The sequence below is a fragment of the Papio anubis genome, chromosome 7 (genome assembly GCF_008728515.1).
Source record: "Papio anubis isolate 15944 chromosome 7, Panubis1.0, whole genome shotgun sequence".
Lineage (NCBI taxonomy): Eukaryota > Metazoa > Chordata > Mammalia > Primates > Cercopithecidae > Papio > Papio anubis.
Window position 1 is genome coordinate 91579808 of NC_044982.1, and position 25051 is coordinate 91604858.

Here is a 25051-nt window from a genome sequence, read left to right on the forward strand (position 1 = left end):
TTATCCCAGGCTTGGTGATGCTGCCTAACTTGTCTCAAAATCCACTTCACTATGGTAACAGGCCACCTGTTTCAGTGTGATGAAAAACATGGTAAGACTAGTGAGTTAATGAATATAAGTGTCTCTTTTTTCTCTCTCTTTCTACACACACACACAAACACACACCCCAAATATATTCCAAAGCATTGCTCCTGATCAAGGATGAAGTCCTTGATCAGAAGCAATGCCTCAGAAGACATCGTGGAGCCATATAGGACAGAGGCACCATGAAGGTGAGTTGAAGGGGATGAAAGTGGGAATCACCACCTTGGATAGTTCAAATTCTTGGTCATGTCAGGAATCTCTGTAATCACTCCAGAAATGTCTATTTCTGTTTACTACCTTGGTAGCTAAAGGCAGCTTTAATGCCTTCCGCTTTCCTCTTCCTACCATAATAAACTTCACTCCAAAGATCAAAGACCCAATGTACAAATTTTGCTAGTTTCTAAGTATGCCTATTTTAACTATGCTTTCTTAAACTGGGTAGTAACCCCAGCATGAAGCCATGGTCCTACTGAGCTCACTGTGAGAGGAACACAAGCCAAAACTCCATTGATCTCCTAACCTCAATAAGCACCCATACTGATGGTGGTGTTTTGGGTCTCTGTAATTAGTATCAGCTCAGTGCCCAGCAGCCCCTGAAAAGTCTGGTTATTTACCCCTTGTTGGTGGACTTCACCCTGGTAAAGAGTTTCAGGTACTTCCGGAGAATGCTAGGAGAAAGGATGATGCTGTGCATTTTTGGTAGTGTAGTTACATCCTTCCAAAAGAGGACTTGATTCCCTTGTCCCCTGTCATTATGCAATTTTACACTGGGCCTGTGAACCAGCTCATGTCTGAGGATTTTGTGGAAGCGCCGTGTCTCTTAATTTGGTGATTCATTCCTACTTCTTTTCATCAGACATGGAGATTTTCTACTTACAAGCATAAAGTAAGACAGTAGAGCGATGCACAACCATTTAATTTACAAGAATGCCTTGATCAATCAGCCAATGCCAAAGATCTCTGAGGGTCGAATCCTTTTGATTACTACGATGGCTCTGCTGTCCCTTTTGGTCACCGCATACATCTTGTCTCTGGTGATTAAGTACTTTCACTTAACCCCTGCAACCTTAAGTTTCCATCATCTTTGTTGAATTCTAGGAACCCTGTTTGTCACTCTTGTTTTTGCCTGCAGGGAATAGCCACTAGAGAGCTCTTTAAGGACGCTGTCATTCTGCTCACAAATGTATTTCTCAAAGCTTTCATGAAGAAAAGCTTCTCTAGCCTCTTTTGGAGGACATAGGGGATTAGCAAGGAGGTCTTACAGAATAAATGTACTGGTATTTCAGTTTCATTCAGTCCACATATAGTTCCATATTTCAACCATCCAAGCAAGCAAACTGTTAAATATGGTCACTCTGTTTAGTGCAACCATATCTATAAATTGACTTGATCTGACATTATTTTTAAAATTCATATGCAACCTCCCTAGAATCCATTTCTACACATATATCCCAGGGTATTTCAATATAAATTGGAAAATCATGCAATTTTTTTGTTCTCCGAGGGTCTGACAACACTTGTCTGGTTGTAGGTCCAGAAGCAATGAAAGGAGATTGAGTTAGACGCTGAAGAGTTTAGTAGTCCCCTTCAAGAAAGCTACCAGGAAGGAGCCAGCTATAGGTTTTTCAAGGAAGGGGAGAATGATCTCCTGAGGAAAGACTGCTTATATTGGAAAGAAAAATTGGCAGACTTTAGACATTCACAGACCTCACCTTCTTTGGAACCTATCCATATGACCCTATCTTAAGTTTCAGGGTCTCATTCCTTCCCAATTCGTGTCCAAGGTTCATATGATTTTGCATGACTGTGAAATCCATATCAAATATAATTAAGTTACCCACAGAAATAGACTTTCAGTCAGTTTTCATAAATGCAGACTCCGTGGGTCTTCAAATTCTCTACTACAATTAGAAATAGTCAACCAAATCCCATCATACTTACTTTAAATGAAATGTGCAAAGGCAGCACATACTTGATAACCCAAATCTCATGCAGAAATCTCTTAAGAGAATTCCTAAGTGGCTACAAGAGGCTGTGGGTTGGGGGGTTAGGGGCATGTTAGTCAAATAATGCAAAATTTCAGTTAGGAGGAATAAGTTTAAAGGATCTATTGTACATTATGACACCCACCATGGTAAGTGTAGTTAATAACAGTACTTTGTATTCTTGAAAATTGCTAGGAGGATAGATTTTAAATGTTCTCACTACAGACACAAAAGGTAAGTATGTGCGGTAATGTGTATGTTAATTTGCTTGATTTAGCCGTATCACAATGTGCATATCTATATATACCATGCTGTATGCCATAGATGCATACAATTTTTATTTATCAATTAAAAATATCTATTGCAATGCAAAATAATTAAAAAATAAAATAATCTTACATCTTTGGGGTTTAGAAAGCCTCAACTTAACTGAAAATGAAAAAAAGAAACAAAATATCTTAAGACCCAACTCTAATACAGGTCTACACAGGGAAAAGGATCTTGGGAAATCTTGCTTGCATTTTAAAGATAGTTAATGGGCAGTTAGGATTAATTAGCACTCTCTACTGTATGACTCCAGAGCTTAGGGTAGAGTTGATTTATAGATTAAAAAAAAGTAAAATCAAAAAAGCCCACTAACTTGCATCATTCCCTCTCAATCACAGCACAATTTATTGAACAGCTACTTTGTGTCCAGTACTTCGTTGCATGTTGGGAAGATAAAGAGAAATGCAAGCCAGTCTCTGTTGTAGTTCTTGTCTTTTTCTCATTTCTTGGACAATTTATTTCATTACTGTTTTTCAAAGCTAAAAGCAGATCTACTACACCCTTGTCTGAAAATCTCTATTCATGTTGAGTCTAGTCTTCATGCATATACCAGATGCATATACCAGACAGAGGAGTAAAAGTTCCCATCGTGTATTCAACTCATACTGTAGGATCTTAAACCCATATTTAAAATCTCTGTGCTTTTATTTTATCTAAAAGTTTTTGATTTTGTCCTTTCACTGTATTTCTCTATATTAAGTCATTATTTCTAACACATTTTCCAATGGAACATCTGCCCTTGGGGAAAGAGTTCACTTCAGTCCTACTTCCCCACCATACATCACTGGAGCAAAATCTAAGACAGGAATAGAAAAAACATGGAGACATTAAAGGCTTAGGTTTGTGAATCATATAATATTGTCTGTCATTTTGAAAGATCCCGTTATGACACTTTAATAGAAATACCATGATTAGGTTATCAGAATTTCACTCATTTTAGTCTGTTATTAAAGAGGACAAAGAATTAAAAGTATGCGTGTCAGGGTTGCATCAAATTGTAAATGTTCTTCAAGGGTAAATCAATATTATAGGGTGACCATTCTGCAGGAAAAGTAAAGAGATATGTAAATATGAATGTTATTTTTTGTCAAATAAACATTTAAAGCTCCTTTTCCTGAGGCTGTGATCTCTTAGAAAATGCTTTCTGTCTAGCCATTTACTAAGTCACTACCCTAGGACCGTCCTCATTGTGGTTTGCTCCCATTCTTGTTGCTTCTAGTGGCACCTGTTCAGGCTCTTTAATGTAGAAAGCCCTACAGAATGTACCCAAGCAAGATTAAAGGTCTCCCCTGACATGGAATGAAGAGGGAATTATACAGTTTGTAGGAGAAAAGATAATAAAGGAGTGAGTCTATAGACATACTTTGATGAATTATATAGAGGCAATTTTCTGACATTACTAGTGTAGGGCAGAAGACAATGTTTCTGATATATAGATGTAAATTCATCATCCAGACTCCATTAAAAGAACTACAAAAGATCTGTTGATTTGAGCATTGCTTACAAGAGCTATCAGGTTATAGTAGCAGGCCTCTTGCATGAAACTTGGACACTGCACTAGTTGAAGGCTCATTTGGATGAAATAGCCACTTTTCCAGGAATGTTGTAAATAGTAAGAAGCCATATGGAAAATTCAGCCACCTGGATCAATGACTGTAATACCAGACTAATGGTTTGGTATTGTGTGCTAAAATAAATATTTCACAAATATTGCCTTTGACCACTGAATTATCTTGTGTTATAGTGAAAGGCAATTATTATGTCTTAAACAAAGAAAGAAACATTCATTGAAAATTTTCCTTTAAGAAATTATGGATCTGCCTCTCCTCCCCATACCCCATTCCAGAAAGGAAAATCCTAGAGCTTCTGCACAGCAAAAGAAATTACCATCAGAGTGAACAGGCAACCTACAGAATGGGAGAACATTTTTGCAATCTGCTCATCTGACAAAGGGCTAATATCCAGAACCTACAAAGAACTCAAACAAATTTATAAGAAAAAAAAACAAACAACCCCATCAAAAAGTGGGCAAAGGATATGAACAGACATTTATCAAAAGAAGGCATGCATACAACCAACAGATACATGAAAAAATGCTCATCATCACTGGCCATCAGAGAAATGCAAATCAAAACCACAATGAGATACCATCTCATGCCAGTTAGAATGGCAATCATTAAAAAGTCAGGAAACAACAGGTGCTGGAGAGGATGTGGAGAAACAGGAACACTTTTACACTGTTGGTGGGATTGCAAACTGCTTCAACCATTATGGAAAACAGTATGGCGATTCCTCAAAGATCTAGAACTATTAATACCATATGACCCAGCCATCCCATTACTGGGTATATACCCAAAGGATTATAAATCATGCTGCTATAAAGACACATGCACACGTATGTTTATTGCGGCACTATTCACAATAGCAAAGACTTGGAATCAACTCAAATGTCCATCAGTTACAGACTGGACTAAGAAAATGTGGCACATATACACCATGGAATACTATGCAGCCATAAAAAAGGATGAGTTTGTGTCCTTTGTAGGGACATGGATGCAGCTGGAAACCATCATTCTCAGCAAACTATTGCAAGAATAGAAAACCAAACACCACATGTTCTCACTCATAGGTGGGAATTGATCAATGAGATCATTTGGACTCGGGAAGGGGAACATCACACACCGGGGCCTATTATGGGGAGGGGGGGAGCGGCGGGAGGGATTGCATTGGTAGTTATACCTGATGTAAATGATGAGTTGATGAGCGCTGACGAGTTGATGGGTGCAGCACACCAACATGGCACAAGTATACATATGTGACAAACCTGCATGTTGTGCACTTGTACCCTAGAATTTAAAGTATAATAAAAGAAAAAGAAAGAAATTATATTTTACAAGTGTAATACAAAGAAGTATCTAACTATCAGAACAAATGTAATAATGCCTTCTTTATTTCATTCTCATTATCAGGAAAAAATGAGCATTATCTCTGTGACTTCCTAATATTTGTTGTATTTTATCTGCAACCTATAAAGCCACTATCTGCCATTATATATAATAATGAGAAGTCCTTCTATGCTCAGATGTTCGCTGTTTTACAGGAACTCAGTATCCTTTACCCACCTCCCATCCCTCTTCTCTGCCAATCTTTTTGATGCTTGTCCATTTTATAATAAGGGAGCCCCAGGAGTAATGCAAGAGCATCAGATTTAATCGCTTTATGCGAAGTCAACATAGAAGTCCAGATAGCAAATTGAAAACCCTGTATTTCTTAATTCAGTATCTTGCTAATTGACACATTTTGTAAACTAGAGCATGGGTGGTGGTAACTGTTCTTTTCTTAAAGTTCCCGAAGAATGAGAACATTATAAACTCCTTTGAAATGACAGAGTAATGCTCAGCATTCTTACCTCCAGCCTAAATCTGGGCCCCCTTTTTTAAATTTGCATGAGGGTGGTGAAGCTCTTTCATCCTTATCAGTGATGAAGGATCCCTCTGAGAGCTACAGAGAAATTATAAGCCCTTTGCTCAGAAAAACATCCATCTGAGTACACACACAAAATAAATACATTTGTGGACAGGTGTGGTGGCTCATGCCTGTAATCCCAAAACTTTGGGAGGCCAAGGTGGATGTATTACCTCAGATCAGAAGTTCAAGACCAGTCTGGTCAATGTAGTGAAACCCTATCTCTACTAAAAATACAAAAATTAGCTGGTTGTGGTGGCACACGCCTGTAGTCCCAGCTACCCAGGAGGCTGAGGCAGGAGAACTGCTTGAACCTGGTTGCAGTGAGCCAAGATCATGCCACTGCACTCCAGCCTGGGTGACAGAGTGAGACTTCATCTCAATATATAAATAAATAAATAAATAAATAAATAAATTTGCATACAATGTCAGGGAATATACAGAGTCGCTGGTGCCCACCCATTAACTCCCCATCCCTTGTCTGTAGAAAAAGTACTGTGGAAAGTTCTGATCTTTGAATTACAGCATACTTTTCAAAAAGATACATATTTATGTAGAAATTAATAATAAAACCTGTTACAAGTAATACAGTAAAACAAGTGAGAAATGGCTTAGAAATCAACAAAAGTCAAGATGAAGATTTTTAATGAAGGAGAACTTAAAACCTGAACAATAATAAAGCTCTAACATTGTTTGAGTCCTAGTTATTTCTCATCTGAATTGATAACTCTGCCTTTGGAATAACCACTGTTTATTATTTTTGAAACAGGTGTCGGGATAGTTTTTAATAAAATAGTGTCATTCTCAGCCTCAATATCTTTAGCCTCCCTTTTGCACATGACAGCAGAACATGAACGAACTCTCACACAGGGTCCTGCCTTCCCTTGCAGAATTGTACATTATCACTCCCTAAAGCGCATTGTGCACTTCCAAGTAATTTCAGAATATCTGAAATTCACCAACGCTGACAAATTCTCTCACATTTCTGTTGATATTTTTAAATGTCACCCATTTATCCTGTAATGTTTCCTTGTCTTCCTCCACTGACTGACGGGTACATATCCACCCAGAATAACTTCCTCTAGCAACTCTTTTATTGCTACTTTCCACATACTCTCAGTTTCCTTAATATTGAACACTTGTAGCTTTGTTTCTTATTCTCCAGATTTTTAATCATTCAACACATCAATGAAGACTTTTGATTATGCATCTTTATGACACAAACACATACAACTAAAACACACATGTATTACTTTGTCAAAGCATTTTGTTTAATTAAAAAATTCTACAAGAAAATAAATGTTAAAGGATTCATGAAAATAAATCAGGCAGTCATCAGGGAAATGCGAATCAAAACCACAATGTGATACCACTTCATACCCATTAGGATGACAATAATAAAAAAGGTAACTGCAAGTACTGTCAAAGATATAGAGAAATTGGACCTCATCCTTTGCTGGTAGAAATGTAAAGTGATGAGGCCACTTGGAATATAATCTGGCAGTTCTTCAAAGGATAAGCATACAGTTATCATTCCTAAGTACACACATAAGAGAATTGAAACCATATGTCCATGTGAAAAGCCTTATACATGAATGTTTATAGCCATATTATTAGTAATAGCCAAAAAGTGGGAAAAAGTCCAAATGATCATCAACTGATGAATGAATAAGTCCAAAGTAGTATTTTCAATAGAGTATTATTTAGCAATAAAAAGGAATAAAGTGCAGATGCATGTTACAATGTGAATAAAACTTAAAAATATGCGAAGTAGAAGATGCTGGTCACAAAAGACCATATACAAGACGAGTTCATTTATGTGAAATGTCGAGTATAAGCAAATCTAAAGAAATAGAAAGTCGATAGAGGCAGAAAGTTGTTTAAAGGTTATCTAGGTCTGTGCCAGGGATGGAGGTAGGGTTAAGGAAAATGGATAGCAGCTGCAAATGAGTAGAAAATTTCTCTTTGGTCTGAAAATGTTCTAAAATTGAGTGTGGTGATGGTTGCTTAACTCTGAATATACTGAAAATATTACACATTGAATGGGTGAATTACATGATATATGAGTAAAAAATTATATTAAAAATAAATTAAGATTTCTATTATATCAATAGATCAGGTACCCCTGGAGTGTGTATACCACAATCTTCAACTTTTACATTTAGTAACTGCTTCTTTATGTGATTCTTCTTCAGAGTATAAGATCCCAGAGCACAGCAATTTTATCTCACACTTTAAATTCTTTAGATTTAGCGTATCTAGCAATGTAAATACTTAATGAGTATAAAATGAATTTATTGACTGATTAATTAACCAAAGAGCTAACCTTTTTCCTGCTCTAGAATTTGGCAAAATCTAAATTGCAGCTTATTTTCTAACATTGTGTTAAAAGATGCGTTACACAAAATTTACCATTTTAATCATTTTTAAGTACACAGTTCGATGGCATGAAGTGCATTCATGAAACTGAATCTCTGAACCCACTGAGCAATAAATTCTTATTACTTTTCCCCTTAGTTCCTAGCTACCACCCTTCTGCTTTCTCTTTCTGACTTTACTCCAAATACTTCATTTGGTGCTATCATCCACATTTGTCCCTGTCTGACTGGCTTATTTAACTTTTCCCAATGTCTTCGAGGTTCATCTACATTGTAGTATGTGTCAGAATTTCCTTCTTTTTTATTGCTGTGTAATATTCCACTTTATCTAACTACCACATTTTGCTTATTTATTTATCTTTTGACAGACACTTGGGTTGCTTCTACTTTTGGCTATTGTTAATAATGCTGCTATGAACATGGTGGTACAAATATATCATAAAGTCCCCTATTTTAATACTTTGGGTTATGGGGTGAAAATTCTGGATCATGTGGTAATTCTAATTTTAATTTTTTGAGGAACCACCATACTGCTTTCCATCCCAGTTAGTTTTCATTCCCAACAGCATTGCATAAGGGTTGCAAGTTCTCCATATTCTCACAAACTCTTGTTATTTTATGTGTTTTTTATGATAGCAATCCTACTGGGTGTGAAGTAGGATCTTATAGTTTTGATTTGCATTCCCCCATGATTAGTGATTTTTGAACATCTTTTTGTATCTTCACTGGCTGTTTATGTATCTTTGGAGAAACAACTAATCAAGTCCTTTGTCCACAAAATAGATCCACAGCCTAATTTAGCTCCTAAGAGCTAAATTATAAAAGACTCAGAAGAAAACATAGGGGGAAAACTTCATGTCTTTAGATTTAACAATGAGATCTTGGCTATGACATCAAAAGTACAGGCAACCAAAGAAAAAAATAGACAGATTGAACTTCATGAAAACTTTTAAAAATTGTACATCAAAAGACAATATCAACAGAGTAAACAGGCAACTCACAGAATGGGAGATAATATTTACAGTTCATACATCAGAAAATAAATTAATATCCAGAATATATAGAGAACTTCTGAAACTCAAAAATAAATTTTGTTTTAACTGTCAGAGCTAAGGATAACTATCAGCATATTTTAATATCATTCCTCACAGTAGCTATACTGAATTTTTTTTTTTTTTTGAACTGTATTCTCTCAACTCGTACTGGGAAGCCTGAACTTATGTGTGGGTGGAATCTAAATTCTGTAGGCCAGAAGTATTGAAGGCATAACTAGAAGAAGAAGCTGTATTTCCTTTGAGATTTTTTTTTTCATTTTTCATTTTCTCTCTAGTATTACAAATTAGAAGATGAAGAAAACAGCTCTCTGTACTTATGTGTGTGCATTTAGAATTCGAGCAGGCTAGATAGTGAGCTTTTAAAGCAAATTAGTAAGAAGAGAAGCAGGGAGGTCCAAATACAATCTACTCAAAGTGGAGAGCAATTGTAATGGGGCTGGGAGTGGACTGAAATATTGGTTTCTAATACTTACTCTTTTCGTTATTACACACAGTAACGAAAACTATCAAATTATAACCAGAGGCCATTTTGTGGGAAAGGGCAAGAGAAGAGAACAGCCACAGATGGAAATTGCCATCCAATTTTTGTAGCACAGTAGTGACAGGGACAAAAGGTCAGCAAAGGGGAAGGTAAATAATGTAGGAACAATGCTGAATTTGGGTTCTGATTCAGGCAAGAGGAACTCAGGCCTGCATGCCTACTTTTTGATCTTACCATGGCTGGACTTTCAGAAAGATAGCCCTAGTCACACGCCTCCCCATGTCACCTTTTTCATCTGTCTCGTCCCTCCCATATGACTTCTGCTAGACAGCACCTAGCAAAATGCCTCTCCTACACAAGCAACAGTTACTTATCTACTAAGGTAAGGAATGTCAACATTGTATTATCTATTGAGTTAATTATTAAACAAGGGTGGAAGAGAAATTAATGAAGCAATGGAAAACCTGAAACTTAGAGTAATAATTTCCTTCCCCTCTGACAAGGGGTAACAGGATGTTAGGACTTAGCAAATCAGGTGTGTCCACACTTTGATCTTTATCTTGTAGATTCTTTTACATTATGAATCCTAGAACAGTGGCAAGTGGTAGCTTCTACAAAGAGAAATTTACTGCCAATGAAATTAAATGTGTGGTTATAATATCCAACAACCAGAATTTCAGAATTATTATGTATGTTCTTTTCTTATCCTATATATAAGAAATAAAGCTTACATATTTATATAATATTCACAATGTTTTAATGTTTTAGTATTTAAACTAAATTTCCACTCAAATGAGTTAAAGATTCAAAAATTTCTATTTTGTCTCTTCATTTTTGAGTATTATTCATAACCAAAATAAACATGAAACACAATAGGCATCTTATTTTTTTTGTTGTTGTTTTTTTTTTTTTTTGAGACAGCGTCTTGCTCTGTCACCCAGGCTGGAGTGCAGTGGTGTGATCTCGGCTCACTGCAACCTCCACCTCCCTGGTTCAAGGAATTCCCCTGCCTCATCCTCCCGAGTAGCTGGGATTGCAGGTGCATGCCATCAGGCCTGACTAATTTATTATTATTTTTAGTAGAGATAGGATTTCACCATGTTGGCCAGACTGGTCTCGAACTCCTGACCTCAGGCAATCTGCCTGCCTCAGCCTCCCAAAGTGCTGGGATTACAGGCGTGAGCCACCGCAGCAGGCCAACACCCTATTTTTTAACATAACTACAGTGTTGACATTCCTGATGATTATTTTATAACAAAAAAACTGAAAGCCACGCTAGTGTAAAATATGTGACCTCTTTTTATTTTTTTCCCCTACTAAGAAGCATCAAAGACGATGCAAGTTTCCTTTTGGAAGAAGAATCTTTTTGCCACCAAGCTGGTATTAATTTCCTGTTCAAAAGGCGCTATATTGTCAATGTGACACTTTAGTAAGCCCCCAAAGTGACTGGGAAATGCCGACTTCACAATCAGTGTCAATGTATTTCATGTCATCTCGATACCTCTTAGTCATTTTGCTTCAGAAGTGCATGAAGAGGGTCAATATATTTCATTAGTTTGTTTCATCTAAAGGAGAGTACAACATGAGAACTTTGATTATATTATAAGAATTGCCTTAATGTGGCACCGATTCCCTGATTGTGCTATACCAGACATTCAAGGGCTGGAGGGCAACGAAATTATCTTTCACCCAAACATTCATCTAGCCACCACCAGCAAAATGTGCTGCAAATGAAAGAAGAAAATAAGATCCAACTCAATTTACATAGTGGAGATGAGATTATGCTCTCATAAATGCATTATAAAACAGGATCATGGAGATTAACTTTGAAGAATGCCAGTGAATAGTAACAATTCTTTTTCACTGCCTAATTGTAGCAGTAAAAATATTTATGACCCTAAAATTTAATAGTTATTTTCATAGTACTGCCACATAATTAACTGCAATAGAATGTTTATGCATTCTTTCTCAGTGAATTTTATAGCTTCATAACTATCAAACAAATATGAAGTGACTGCATTAGTCCCATCTAATTCTTCCTTTAAAATTATTCAATGGCTCTTTCATCCAACAATCCTTGTTGTTTACATTTTCCTCTGACTTCATTCTAGATGAAGAGGCTACCATCCATCTCCTCGTGAAGTGGATCTTGTAGAGTAGCTATTCACTTTGACTTTTATTGTAAGATTTGGTATATATTTCCTAGTATTTTGCTTTGTTTCATTGTTTAAGTATCTGTACCATTTCAGAGAACAGAATAAAGTGAGGGTCTGAAGAATTATCAGTAAAGCGTGATCCTTTCCTAAGTCAATTTCTGAATGTAGAATTCCTTTTTGCTTAGACTGTGTTCTGTTATTGCACTCTTGCATGTTCATTTGCCATCTACTCACCTGCAGATAGAGTTATTCACAGTAAACATCCAGGATGTACTTTCTTGTTTCTGATGTACACTCCTTTCAAATCTTGTATGAGGTTGGCCATGGCTTCTTGGAGAAATCCAGATGCCCCTGCCCTTATGCCATGTGCTGATTTTTGTGGCTGAGACTTGAATCTTCTTTTTCCAAAAGACTTGTCTGGGGTTTGCCATGTTAGCACTTCCTGTTTTATATCATTATGCTAGAGAGTACCTAGCCAGAACTTCTGGCCAAACCACTGTTCAGTATCTCTTCCAAAGTCTATAGGTATTCAGGAGACAGAAGTCAGATATACTTTTACTGAAATCACATTTTTCTTAATATCTTCATTCCATTTCTTAAGAAAAAGACTGACATAAAATACATTCTATTTTTTCTTTAAAAAACAAGCAATGTTATTGACCTTTAATAAGTATTGTTTCTCCAAAATTCTAAAAGAAACTCCATAAATGCAGCTTATCTTGCACTTAATGTACTAGTATCATAAAATACAATTTTAAAAAGCCACATGTCATTATGGTCTTTTATGTTTCTTAGGCATTTTCATTTCACAAACGAAATCAGCCTTTTTGCCAAGCAAAAGAGAATTAGGGAGAATGAAATTTTATGTAGTAATATTTTACTCCTATTCATAAATATTTTTTGGATTTTAAAGCCTGTTATAAAAAAGTCATCAGTAGTTCTGCTATTAACTATTATCTTTATTTTGTCACAGAGTATAAAGATAGATATTGTTCACTAATGGTTATAAGTGATCATAACCAAAGTAACTTTTAACACAAAATTCTAGTAAAAATGTCTGTTAGATAATGCTATACTTTAGATATTTATTCCCTCCAAATCTCATGTTGAAATTTAATTCCCAAAGTTGGAGGTGGGGCCTAATTGGAGGTATGTGAGTCATGGAGCTGGATCTCTCAGGGATAGATTGATTAATGCCCTTTCTTGTTGGAGGTGAGTACATTCTCCTTCTATTAGTTCTCTAAGTGCTCTCTAGAGAGCTGTTTGTTGAAAGGAGTCTGGCACCTAACCCCATCTCTCTTGCTTCCTCTCTTACCACATGATCTCTGCACAGTCAGCTCCACTTTGCCTTCTACCATAAGTGGAAGCAGCCTGAGGCCCTGACCAGAAATCAAGCAGAGGCTAGTGCCATGTATTTTGTACAGCCTGCAGAACTGTAAGCCAAATAAACCTCTTTTTAAAAATATATTACCCAGATTCAGATATTCCTTGATAGCAACAAAAAAAATAGACGACAACACTCAACAAGTAAAGAACTACAAGAGTAATACAGAAAAATATGGTGTCTATCTTAAACAGATACAAAGAGAGTATGCACAATGCTTAGCAGTATGTTAGAGACATTGTCAGTTCAAATGTCTTTGCTAGTAACAAAATGCCCAACTAAAAGTCCTGTAAAGACAAAGTTTATTTTTCACACATAACAAGAAATCTGGAGATAAGTGAAATGAATGTGAAATTGTGACTCAAAGATAACTTTGTTCCTCTTTTCACATAGCCACCCTTATCATGCTATCTGCAACCTTGTCACATCAAGGATGCAAGGTAGTTCCAAGCATTTCATTTACACACATCTTTCAAAGAAATAAGATCATCATGGATTTCCTCATGCACACCATTTCCTTTAGCCTTGAAAACAATGCTTCCCAGAACTTCCCTGGAAGACATTCTTTTTACTGGGACTTGTTCACATAGCTAACTCCTGCCCCACAGGAATCTAGAGAGGAGTAGCAAGAATTTTCTGCTTCTATCATGAGACAAAGGAAATGGGTAGGGGATGGCCGTTGGGTAGACAACCAACAATGTATTCAACAACATGAAAGTTTATGCTCAGTAAATCCTTAAATCTAAGAATAAAAATGTAACTGTTAGTTTATTAAATTTGGAGGGAGATCCTCTATAAAGATAGAGCAAACAAAATAATTATAGTCTTAATTTAAGAAAGATTGAATTTAGGGCAAGAATCATGGGACAAATGAAAGCACTTTAAAATACTGAGCTTGTATTTACATTGGAATACTGTGCCAACTTTAAAAATAATGAGACAAATCTATAGATTCTTTTAGGGAATCATCTCTAAAATGTGTGTCTATGATTATACACACATACACATTACTGAAAACTGTGTAATGCCTGAGAGTATTAAAAATGTATAAACTCACATATAACTACATACACATTTATGCTTGCAAATGCATTGAAAGTTTTAAAAACATTTATTCAAGAAACTTATGACAGTTTCTGGGAATCTGGATGCCTGGTGAGTAAGGAGAAAAATAGACTTATTTTCCAATGAATATCCTTTTGTATCTTCTAAATTTTATGCCACAGGAATAGTTTAACTATTTTTACTTCTCATAATATATTTATGTATAAATGTGTGCCTATGTATCAATAAATATCATAAACAGATGTAACTTTTTTATTTTAAAGGAGGGTAGTAAGAAAAAGAGAAAAGATGTATGGCACTAATAAGAAGGAAACTGTTAAAACTTCTAACTGTGTAAGATTAGAACAGGATCCAACCCAGACTATGAAAAAATCTAAGTGATGAAAACACAGCATTGCTCACGTGCTATTTGATAGAGAATAATTGGTCTAAAGTAGATTAATGATAGATTTTCTTATTGATATCTTTAAGAAGATGTTGATTTCTGTCTGTATATGCAAGTCCAGTTTATTATAATAAATACCTGTCTAGAAGAAACAGAAAGCGTAAAGATGTCCTTTTATGATTTTATGCAGTGCTACTTTCTCCATCTCACCAGATAGAAAATAATGACAATGAGGCCGGGCGCGGTGGCTCAAGCCTGTAATCCCAGCACTTTGGGAGGCCGAGACGGGCGGATCACGAGGTCAGGAGATCGAGACCATCCTGGCTAACACAGTGAAACCCCGTCTCTACTAAAAAAAAAATACAAAAAAACTAGCCGGGTGAGGTGGCGGGCGCCTGTAGTCCCAGCTACTCAGGAGGCTGAGGCAGGAGAATGGCGTAAACCCGGGAGGCGGAGCTTGCAGTGAGCTGAGATCCGGCCAGTGCTCTCCAGCCTGGGCGACAGAGCGAGACTCCGTCTCCAAAAAAAAAAAAAGAAAATAATGACAATGGTACTAATGATGATAATCAGAAATATTCTTTGTGGTGATGCAGTATTCCTCAATTTTGTAACCATAGATAAGTTTTTAGAATTAAATTACAATTACAAGTTTAAATTGAGAAGGTACAAATTTGGATTACTGAACTACACCACAAGGAAAATAACTTTCTTCATTCTTATGACTAGCATTAAGGGAAGCAATAATATGGCTGTGAAATAGCTAATCAAACTTATGGATACATTTCTGGCTTACTTTTTCTCTTTTCCTTTCCTTTGCTATCCTCTCCTTTCATTTCTTTTAAATGATTAAAGCAGGAGGTAATTTTAAACAAACTTTTTTGAAACTGATCATGGACAGCAATTTTTGCCACTTGCAGGTCTTTATATTCTAGAAGCTAATCTAGTTATAAACTTGCCCTATCTTAATAATATTGTCAATACAGACAATAACACATAGCAAATATATTTTAAACTCTCAGAAATTCAGTCACAAGATCGGTTACAACTTTTGCTATCAAGGGAACTTCCCAGGCATATTACAGTTTGAAGATTCTGCCAAGAAATCTGAGCTCTGTTCAAAGTTCTAACTGTCATTTCATGAAATAATCCTGGAATTTTAACAGTTTAAACAAAAAGCCTTCTAACATCTTCCTTTCCCACTGGGAATGCACTTCCAAAAGCCTCAGAATCTGATAAAACATTCTCTGGGACTTCATTAAATTTTATTTCAAACATATTATATGTTTAAATGTATAAACATGTTTTCCATGCGACCAATATTTTATATAACAGAAATATACGTAATGATAGCTGCAAATAACAATGAAATGAGCGTATAAAATGGTCATACGATTTTATTTTTAAAACTGCCACGTGAATGCCTGATTATTCAGTTACATTTTTCCCTCATTCCTCACTCTAATTCTGTTTGTTATTGTTACTAAAACTTATTTTCTATTTAGTTACTCTGTAATCAGTACTATTTTAAATCTTGGGAAAAAAATCTACAGTTTCTGTGACTTTGCAAAAGTAATTTAATTGACTCAGGACCTGACCTCCAAACTAGAGCAATGTGATTAAACTGAAGCAGAGTACCAATCATCTGAAATTCCCTTATAATCCTCCACAGAGGCCAGGTTTGCTGGTGCCCACATTCGCGTATGGGCCAAGTTTGGGGTGAGTTCTTTGCTGCTTGATGAATGCGAAGGATTGTTCAGTTGATCAAGCAAGTCAATGAACACAATGTGCTTGTTACACTAGGATCTTCCATCTAAGTCAATGGGGTTGTGTCTCCAACTAAAGGAAGGATGGGAACCCTCTTCTTGGAAAGACTTAAAAGTTGATACATTTTTTAGAGAAAAGTAGATGTATTATTTATTCATAAGGCTAAACTTATGATGAATGAGAGTAATTAATATGTTCCCCAGTTAGAATGGGTGGCTGAAAGAATTAGCTGAGGGGTTAAAAGAAAAGTTTATCTGTGTTTAGTATCTCAAGAAACAAGGTTACCTGTAGTAAATTAAGTGTTTTGGTGTCTCAGTATTACTTGCTAGCTAAAGCATTTAGCACTAACTTTAGCATAACAAGTAGGAAGAAAATCCTTAATATTTATATTGCATTGGTAGGAATGTAAGGCTTATTGTAGGGTTCATAGAATTCCTTTTGTAAAATGGCTTGTACAGCATATGATATATTTAGAACACCAAATGAATTAAATGCCTCCAGATGAAGGTTGCTGCTGAGCATGACAGTGAATGAGCCACAGTGCAGATTCACTGATGATCTTAATTTTAAGAGTCAGTAGCAGGCCCAGTCTACTCTGAATAGATACTACCTACAACAAGCCCTCTCAGGCCCATCACTAGCATGTCAGATCACTTTTGTGATGGCATTTCGAACTCTGGAAAAGAAAGACACTGTGGAAATTCAAGGTCAGGTCTTATTGTAGTTGTTGTTACTGTAAAAATCTAATCAGCCAGAATAGATTACTTTAACTGAATTTTTAGTTTAAGAGTCATCCAAAATGCCCTTTTAAAAACATCTGTAGTTTAAACATGACTTATATGTATTAATCCTGTTTCCCGTCATAGACATTGCAAGCAAAAGCAAAGTTTTTAAATGGCTCATCATTTTGTAAAAGCTCTTTTTTTGTTGTTGTTATTTTGAAAGATATAACATTAAATGAAGAAAGGAAATTGGAATAAAAACAAGATAAGCACTTTTCCCAATTTTGTCATTAGCTTGCTCTGTGATCTTGAGCTTTTCCTGTGTTGTGACTCAGTTCCCTTCTCTCTATAACTAAGAAAGTTACACTTGTCCTACCCACTTTCCAAAGCTGTCAAGAGGTCCACCTTTGCAAAGAAACATGCATACACTTTGGTTAGCATAGAACATTATAGAAATATTAAAGATTCTGTGGTTAGACAAAGCAGACTGAGGTAAATATATACCAACCCTAGATTATACCCTAAGGGGGGTGGGTTTCTGTTTGATTCATTTTCAGTAGTTCTTTGCTACAGCATTAAATTATTAATAAGTTGCAGCTGTTGCCTGAAAAGATAATTTGAAATCGTAACTGCCAATAATCAATGATTTAACCTAGGTTCTAGTTTTTAAAAGTTTCTCTTGGCTGCCATGTAGTGAGTATCTTTTATGTTCTGAATATCATGCTACACAAACCTTTTGTAATTCCTATCCACAGTAGGAGATTAGAAAGAATCCTGATTTCTTGCTTCTTATCAACAATGTAGAACTTTCTTCTGGTTCTTTCCTTGTACAAGGTTAGCAGTGTGAATCTTTGAAAGGCCATTATGAACCTCCAGTTAACCTTCCAGGACCTGTCCTAGCCTTTCAATTTTAAGCTATTTAGTAAACAATAAAACAAGATTAATTTATTTTAATAATAAAGAACTTCATTGAGAACCTGCTTATGGTTAGACACTTCGTCAATTGCTGAAGACAAAAATGAAGCTCGCATCACTTGTGAGGCTGCCTTTCTCCATGAGGAAATAGAATGAGTAAGTAAATAAATACAATACAGTGAGCTAACAGCTATGGCAGAATTATGAATACTGTACTAGGATACCACGCACAAGGAAGAGAAAAAGTCAGTGTTAGGGAAATTCTTCCTAAACAAGAATATATTTGGTGAAAGAAATAACATTTGTTAGTTGGAGAAAGGGGTGTCATATCCAGGACCAATTTCCATGTGGATAGAAGCATAGACGTGAAAATGTGAGTCTTTTCTTGACAGTAATTGCAGTTCTGTTTTGTGAGAGCTGTGGGCAGTGGGACGAGGTACAAGATGAAAATGGGTATGGGCCATATTATGAAGGACCTTCTATGCTGTTCCCAGGAGTATGGCTTAAGATGCTAAAAGCAATGGGAAAACATTCAAGATTCCAAGTAGGAGTATGATATGATCTATTTTAGACATTTATGTAATATATGGAATCGGTGGTAGAGTTAGGAAGATGAAGAAAAAAATCTACATTTTGAGACAAAAAAATGAGGCTCTTAAGCAGTTCTGAGACATTTTAGAGTAAAGGCATAGTGATCCTTTTGTTCTAAGGGAGAGAGACAGGGAGAAATTCACGTGCCACAGGTTAGTGGTTTAAGTGGGTAATGAATGATAATGACATTAACAGTAATAATAAAGGCAAATATGGGTAAAAATACTTATTTGGGACTTAGTATCATGATGCTGTAAAACATTAAAGTGAAGATGTCCAGGAAGCAACTAGAAAACTGGATCTATAGCTCAAAAATAATAGATGATGTATCTTTATATTTCATTAGCAGCTGATGTTACTGAAACAGATAGAAGATACTGAAATCACCCCAAAACATGCTTCCTTAACCTACAGAATTAATAGTTTCTCTAATATATCAACACTTACTTTCTTCTGCAGTCTTTTATAAAAATGGGTTTCATGACACTAGGTTATTGTTTTACAGGTATCAACTCTTGCTAAGGTAATCCTAAAATTTAAAGTATAAATCAAATCAGGGATGCTATTAATAAATATGCTTAAGAAAGAGGTGCAGACTGGGACTGTTCCTGACACACTGAAACATAGGATTATGCTAATTATTGTCCATCAATTTTTTATAACCTTTTATCATTCTAGAAGATCACATGCATGCCATCATTAACTTGGATAATAGGAACTCAATTTTGCTTATCTCTGCAAACTGCATTTCTTTCCAGATACATACTCCTCTTGTTCCTTTTTAATAGTATCTTTTTGGTTTTAATCTCACAACTCTAGGAGTTGAATTAGCATTTTGTAAATTGTGTCTTAATATTTGCAATTGGTAACTGTTTATTAATCTGATTGTGGTCTTTATCAAGATATTATTCCCTAATTAATGTGGAAAGTTAAATATATATGAAGTTAATTTAATTTAACACATATAAAGACACATATAAAGTAACACATATAACCATTATTGAGCATAACTGCTTTCAAATGATACCAAAAGCAAAGAGGACTTTAACTTAAAATTTTATGGCTGGACTTTCTGGACCTGCATATCAGATGCTTGACATTTGCCACACTATGCTAACAATAAGTTAAAAATAAACAAACTTTAAAAATGTTCAACTCTTCTTAAGTTCTTCAGAGAAGTAAGATCACAGGGAATATTGCTGCCTGTAAAAATTAGAAAGGCAGACAGGCAAGTAAAGAGAATTGTAATTTATTAGAGGAGAAATCCATGAACAGAAACCTCCATGGGAACATCTGTCTGGGTAGGAAAACCTAACTGTGATTGATGGATTTTTGGAAACTTAGTGTAAATAACTCTGAGGGTTAAGAATTAGGGGATGGACTCAATCATAGGGGGACCTTCACACAGTAAATATCAGAGAAAAATCCCCTTATGCTTCCAGCAGGAGGAGGGGAAAGGAACCACTTTGAAATATGCCAGAGCATCCTGTTCTTCTAATCAAGGCCTGCCCTCCAAGAAAAACTACTATTAGAGTCTAAGCTGCTGTGTCTTTCTCAGAGACTATCCCACCTTGGGGAAGAAAAAAATCCAGTTCCAGCCTGCTACATTTTTCCATGCGGGGGAAGAAAGATACCCAATTTTAGGTCACTCTAGCCATTCTGCCCCACCTAAAAGGGGATAAATCTTGATATTTACTAGTGAAATTCACAACCAGGGACATAAGCTCATCTAAAGGCTGAAACAAAATCATAGGACTATAATATACTTCCTTTTCCACACACCTTACTACTACATTAAAAAAGACATGTTTACTGCAGCTCCTTTGTTTCCTAAAACATCATGTTTGCTTCTCAACAAAAAATTGCAATGCAGACTAAAATGAAAAAGACACAGTTTAAAGAGATTGAATAAGCATCAGAACCAGGGTCAGATATGGAAGGAATATTAGCATTAACCAACCAGAAATTTAAACAAACAAAACTATGAGTAATGGGCTCAGGCTTTTTATTTAAAAAATAGACAACATGCAAGAACAGATGCATAATGTAAGCAGAGATATGAAGATTTTAAGAAATAATCAAAAAATCCGAAAGAAATGCAAGAGATCAAAGACATTGTGTCTCAGTTTTTTGTCGCTATAAATGAATACTTGGGGGGACTGGCAAATTTACAAAGAAAAGTCATATATTTCTCACAGTTCTGAGGGCTGGGAAGTCCAAGGTCAAATGAGGCACATTTGGTGAGGGCCTTCTGGCTGGTGGGGACACAATGCAGAGGGCTGATACGGCATCATGTGGTGAGGAGGTTGAGTGTGCTGGCTCAGGTTTCTCTTTCTACTCTTATAAAGCCACTAATACCACCCCTCCTCATGACCTCCTCTAATCCTAATTACCTCCCCAAGGTCCCACTTAGTGAATACCATAGTCGTATTTCCCACCCTTTAATTCTATTACGATAGGGATTAAGTTTCGCCATGAGTTTTGGTGGAAACAAACATTTAAACAACAGCACACTGTGACAAACATAAAGAATCTCTTCAGTGGGCTCATTAGTAGACAGGACACAGTTGATGGAAGAATTTATGAGCTTGGGGATATAATAGAAATTTTCAAAACTAAAAAAAGATTGAAAAACCGGACTAGAAACTGTGAGACAGTTACAAAAAGTGTAATGTATGTGTAATAAGACTATCAGGAGAATAAATAGAGAAAAGAATAGAAGCAATATTTGAAGTAGTAATGACTGAGAATCAAAAACAAGTCTCAGGTATACGTTTTCTACAAGAAACCTATGCTAAATAATACACATATGCATTGAAAGTAAAGGATGAAGAAAGATATACCATGCTCAACTATTTAAAAGAAAAAAAGGCAAAGTGCAGTGGCTTATGCCTGTAATCTGAAAAAGTTGTCAGGCCAAGGCAGGAGGATTGCTTGAGGCCAAGTGTTCAAGACTAGCCTGGGCAAAATAGGGAGACCCCTATCTCAACAAGTACAACAACAGAATTAACTAGGCATGGTCGTGTACACCTGTAGTCCCAGCTTCTCCAGCGGCTGAGGTGGGAGTATTGCTTGAGACCAAAAGTTTGAGGCTTCAGTAAGCTATGATGGAACCGCTGTACTCCACACTGCGTGACAAAGTAAGGCTCTGTCCGTAAACAAACAAGCAAACAAAACAGAAAGAAAACAGGAATAGCTCTATTAATTTCAAACATACTAGAATTAAGAGTAAGGAAATTTATTAGGGATAAGTGGGGGTATTACATAATGATAAAAAGGTCAATATGGTAAGAAGGTATAACCATCCTTAATATTTATGCACTTAAAAACAGAGCATCAAAAATATAAAACAAAAACTGATAGAACTATAAGGAGAAAAAGTTAAACCTACTATTATGGTTGGAGACTTTAAACCTCCTCTATTCAAAATGGACAGATCTAGAAAGCAGAACATTATTAATAGTAAAGACATAGTTAGAGTCAACACTACCATCAGTCAACTAGATATAATTGTCATTTATGCACTGTTACATCCAATAGCAGCAGATCACATGTACTTCTCAAGCTTGCACTGAGCATTCATCAACATAGGCCACATTCTGGGCAATGAAACACACCTTAACAATTTTAAAGAATAAAAACCACACATTTTCTTATTTCAGACCACAATGAAATTAAGCTAGAAATCAGAAGTAGAAAGACAGCTAGAAAAATCCTCAAATATTTTGAGAGTAAACAACACATTTCTAAATACCACATTGGTCAATGAAGAAATTGTAAGGGATATTAAAATATTTTTTAAATTTTTCTATAAAAATTAAATTCATAGAAACAGAGAGGAGAAGGGTGGTTACCAGGGGTTGGGGGTTGGAAAATGGGTAGATGTTGGTCAAAGAGGACAAACTTTGTTTATTAATATAAGTTGAATAAAAGAGATCAAGTATATGTCATAGTGACAATAGTTAATAATAATATATTGTATACTTACTAAGAGAGTAGATCTTAAGTATTCTCACCAGACTCACAAATATGAAAAATATAGCTATTTAAGGTGATGGACATATCAATTAGCTTGATTTTGGTAAACATTTTACCGTGTATACACATCAAAAAATGTTATGTTGTACACTCTGAACTTATACAATAATTTTCAATTATATGTTGCTAAGGTTTGCATATAGTTTGACCCTACCAAAAACGTATGTTGGAATTTGATCCCCAGTGTGGTATGTTGGGAGATGGGGCCTAGTGGTAGATCATGGAGGCAGATTCCTTATACATATATTAGTGCCCTTTTCTAGGAGCGAGTTGTCATTCTCATAGGACTGAATAAGTTATCAGAAAGTGCATTGTTATAAAAGTGAGTTTGGCTTCCTCTCTCATCTGCCATGTGATCTCTTTGCACATGCCCACTCCCTTTCCACTTTCTGCTATGAGTTGAAGCAGCAAGAGGCCCTCATCAGATACAGATGCCCAATCTTGAAATCTGAACCATCAGAATTGTGAGCCAAATACGTATATTTTACTTATAAATTACCCGGTCTCTGGTGTACTGTTATAGCAATGGAAAAAAGATGACATATGTCAATAAAGCTGAGAAAATTTTTAAAAATATTTTGAACGAAATGAAAATGAAAATGCAACTTATCAACATTTGTGGGATGCAGTGAAATCTGTGCTTAGAGATTTATGGCATTGAATGCTTTTATCATAAAATAAGAAAGATCTTACTTAGATCAATACTCCAAGTTTCTACCTTAGGAAATTAAAAAAAGAAGAGTAATTAAATCCAAAGTAAGCAGCAGAAAGGAAATAATAAAAATTAAACCAAAAATCAATGAAACAACAGAAAATCAATAAAACCAAAAGCTGTTTGTTTGAGTAGATCAATAAAATTTATAAACTTTTAGCCATGATAACTGTGGGATGGAAGCGTAAGAGAGAGAAAACACAAATTACTAGTATCAGAAATAAAAGATAGGTCATTATTACAGATCTCATGGACATGGAAAGGATAATAAAGGAATACTATAAACAAATCTAATTTTGCAAATTTAGAATTTCATAAATTTGAAAAACTAGATGAAATAAACCAATTCCTTGAAAAATACAATATTCAAAATTCATACAAAAAGAAACAGTCTGAATAAATCAATATCTATTAAAAAAATTTATTAAACATTAATAAACTTCCAAAACAGAAAGCATTAGGTTCAGATAAGTTTACTGGTAAATTCCATTGTATATTTCAGAATAAAATTTTACCAATTCTCTACAATTTCTTCAAGAAGATAGAAGAAGATAGAATACTTCCTAAATCACTCTATGAATTCAACATTACCTAATATCAAAACCAGCCAAAGATATTTTAAGAAAAGAAAATAACAGGCTAATATCTCTCATAAACATAGATTCAAAAATCCTCAGTAAAATGTAAGCAAATTATATCTAACAAAGTATAAAAGGAATTATACCCACAACCAGATACGATTTTTCCAAGTATGCAAGGCTGGTTTGGAAAATCAATTATTATAATTAATTATATGAAAAAGCTAAAAATAAAAAAGAAGCACATGATTATATAAATAGATGAAGGAAAAGCATTAGGAAGAAATAAATAAAATTGCAGATGACATTATTTTCTATGTAGAAAGTCTGGAAGAATCTATTAAAAAAACACATGAAACTAATAGGCAATTATAGCAAGGCTGCAGAATACAATGTTCATACTCCAAAAGTCAATGGCTTTGTTTGTTTGTTTGTTTGTTTGTTTGTTTTGAGACAGTGTCTCACTCTGCCGCCCAGGCTGGGGTGCAGTGGCGTGAACTCGACTCACTGCAACCTCCACCTCCTGGGTTCACGCTCTTCTCCTGCCTCAGCCTCCTGACTACCTGGGACTACAGTCGCCTGCCACCATGCCCGGCTGATTTGTATTTTTAGTAGAGACCGGGTTTCACCGTGTTAGCCAGGATGGTCTCGATCTCCTGACCTCGTGATCCGCCCGCCTCGGCCTCCCAAAGTGCTGCGATTACAGGCGTGAGCCACCGCCTCCCACCGGCAATTGCTTTTTTATAAATCAGCAATAAACAAATGGAACTTGAAATTAAAACACAATATTATTTACATTACTATCCCTAAAATTAAATACTTAGGCATAAATCTAACAAGATATGTATACAATATTTATGAGAGATAATACAAAACTGATGAAAGCTGTCCAAGAAAAACTAAATAAATGGAGAGAGAGTCCATGTTTACCGATAGTTATAGCAAATATTGTCAAGATAACATTTT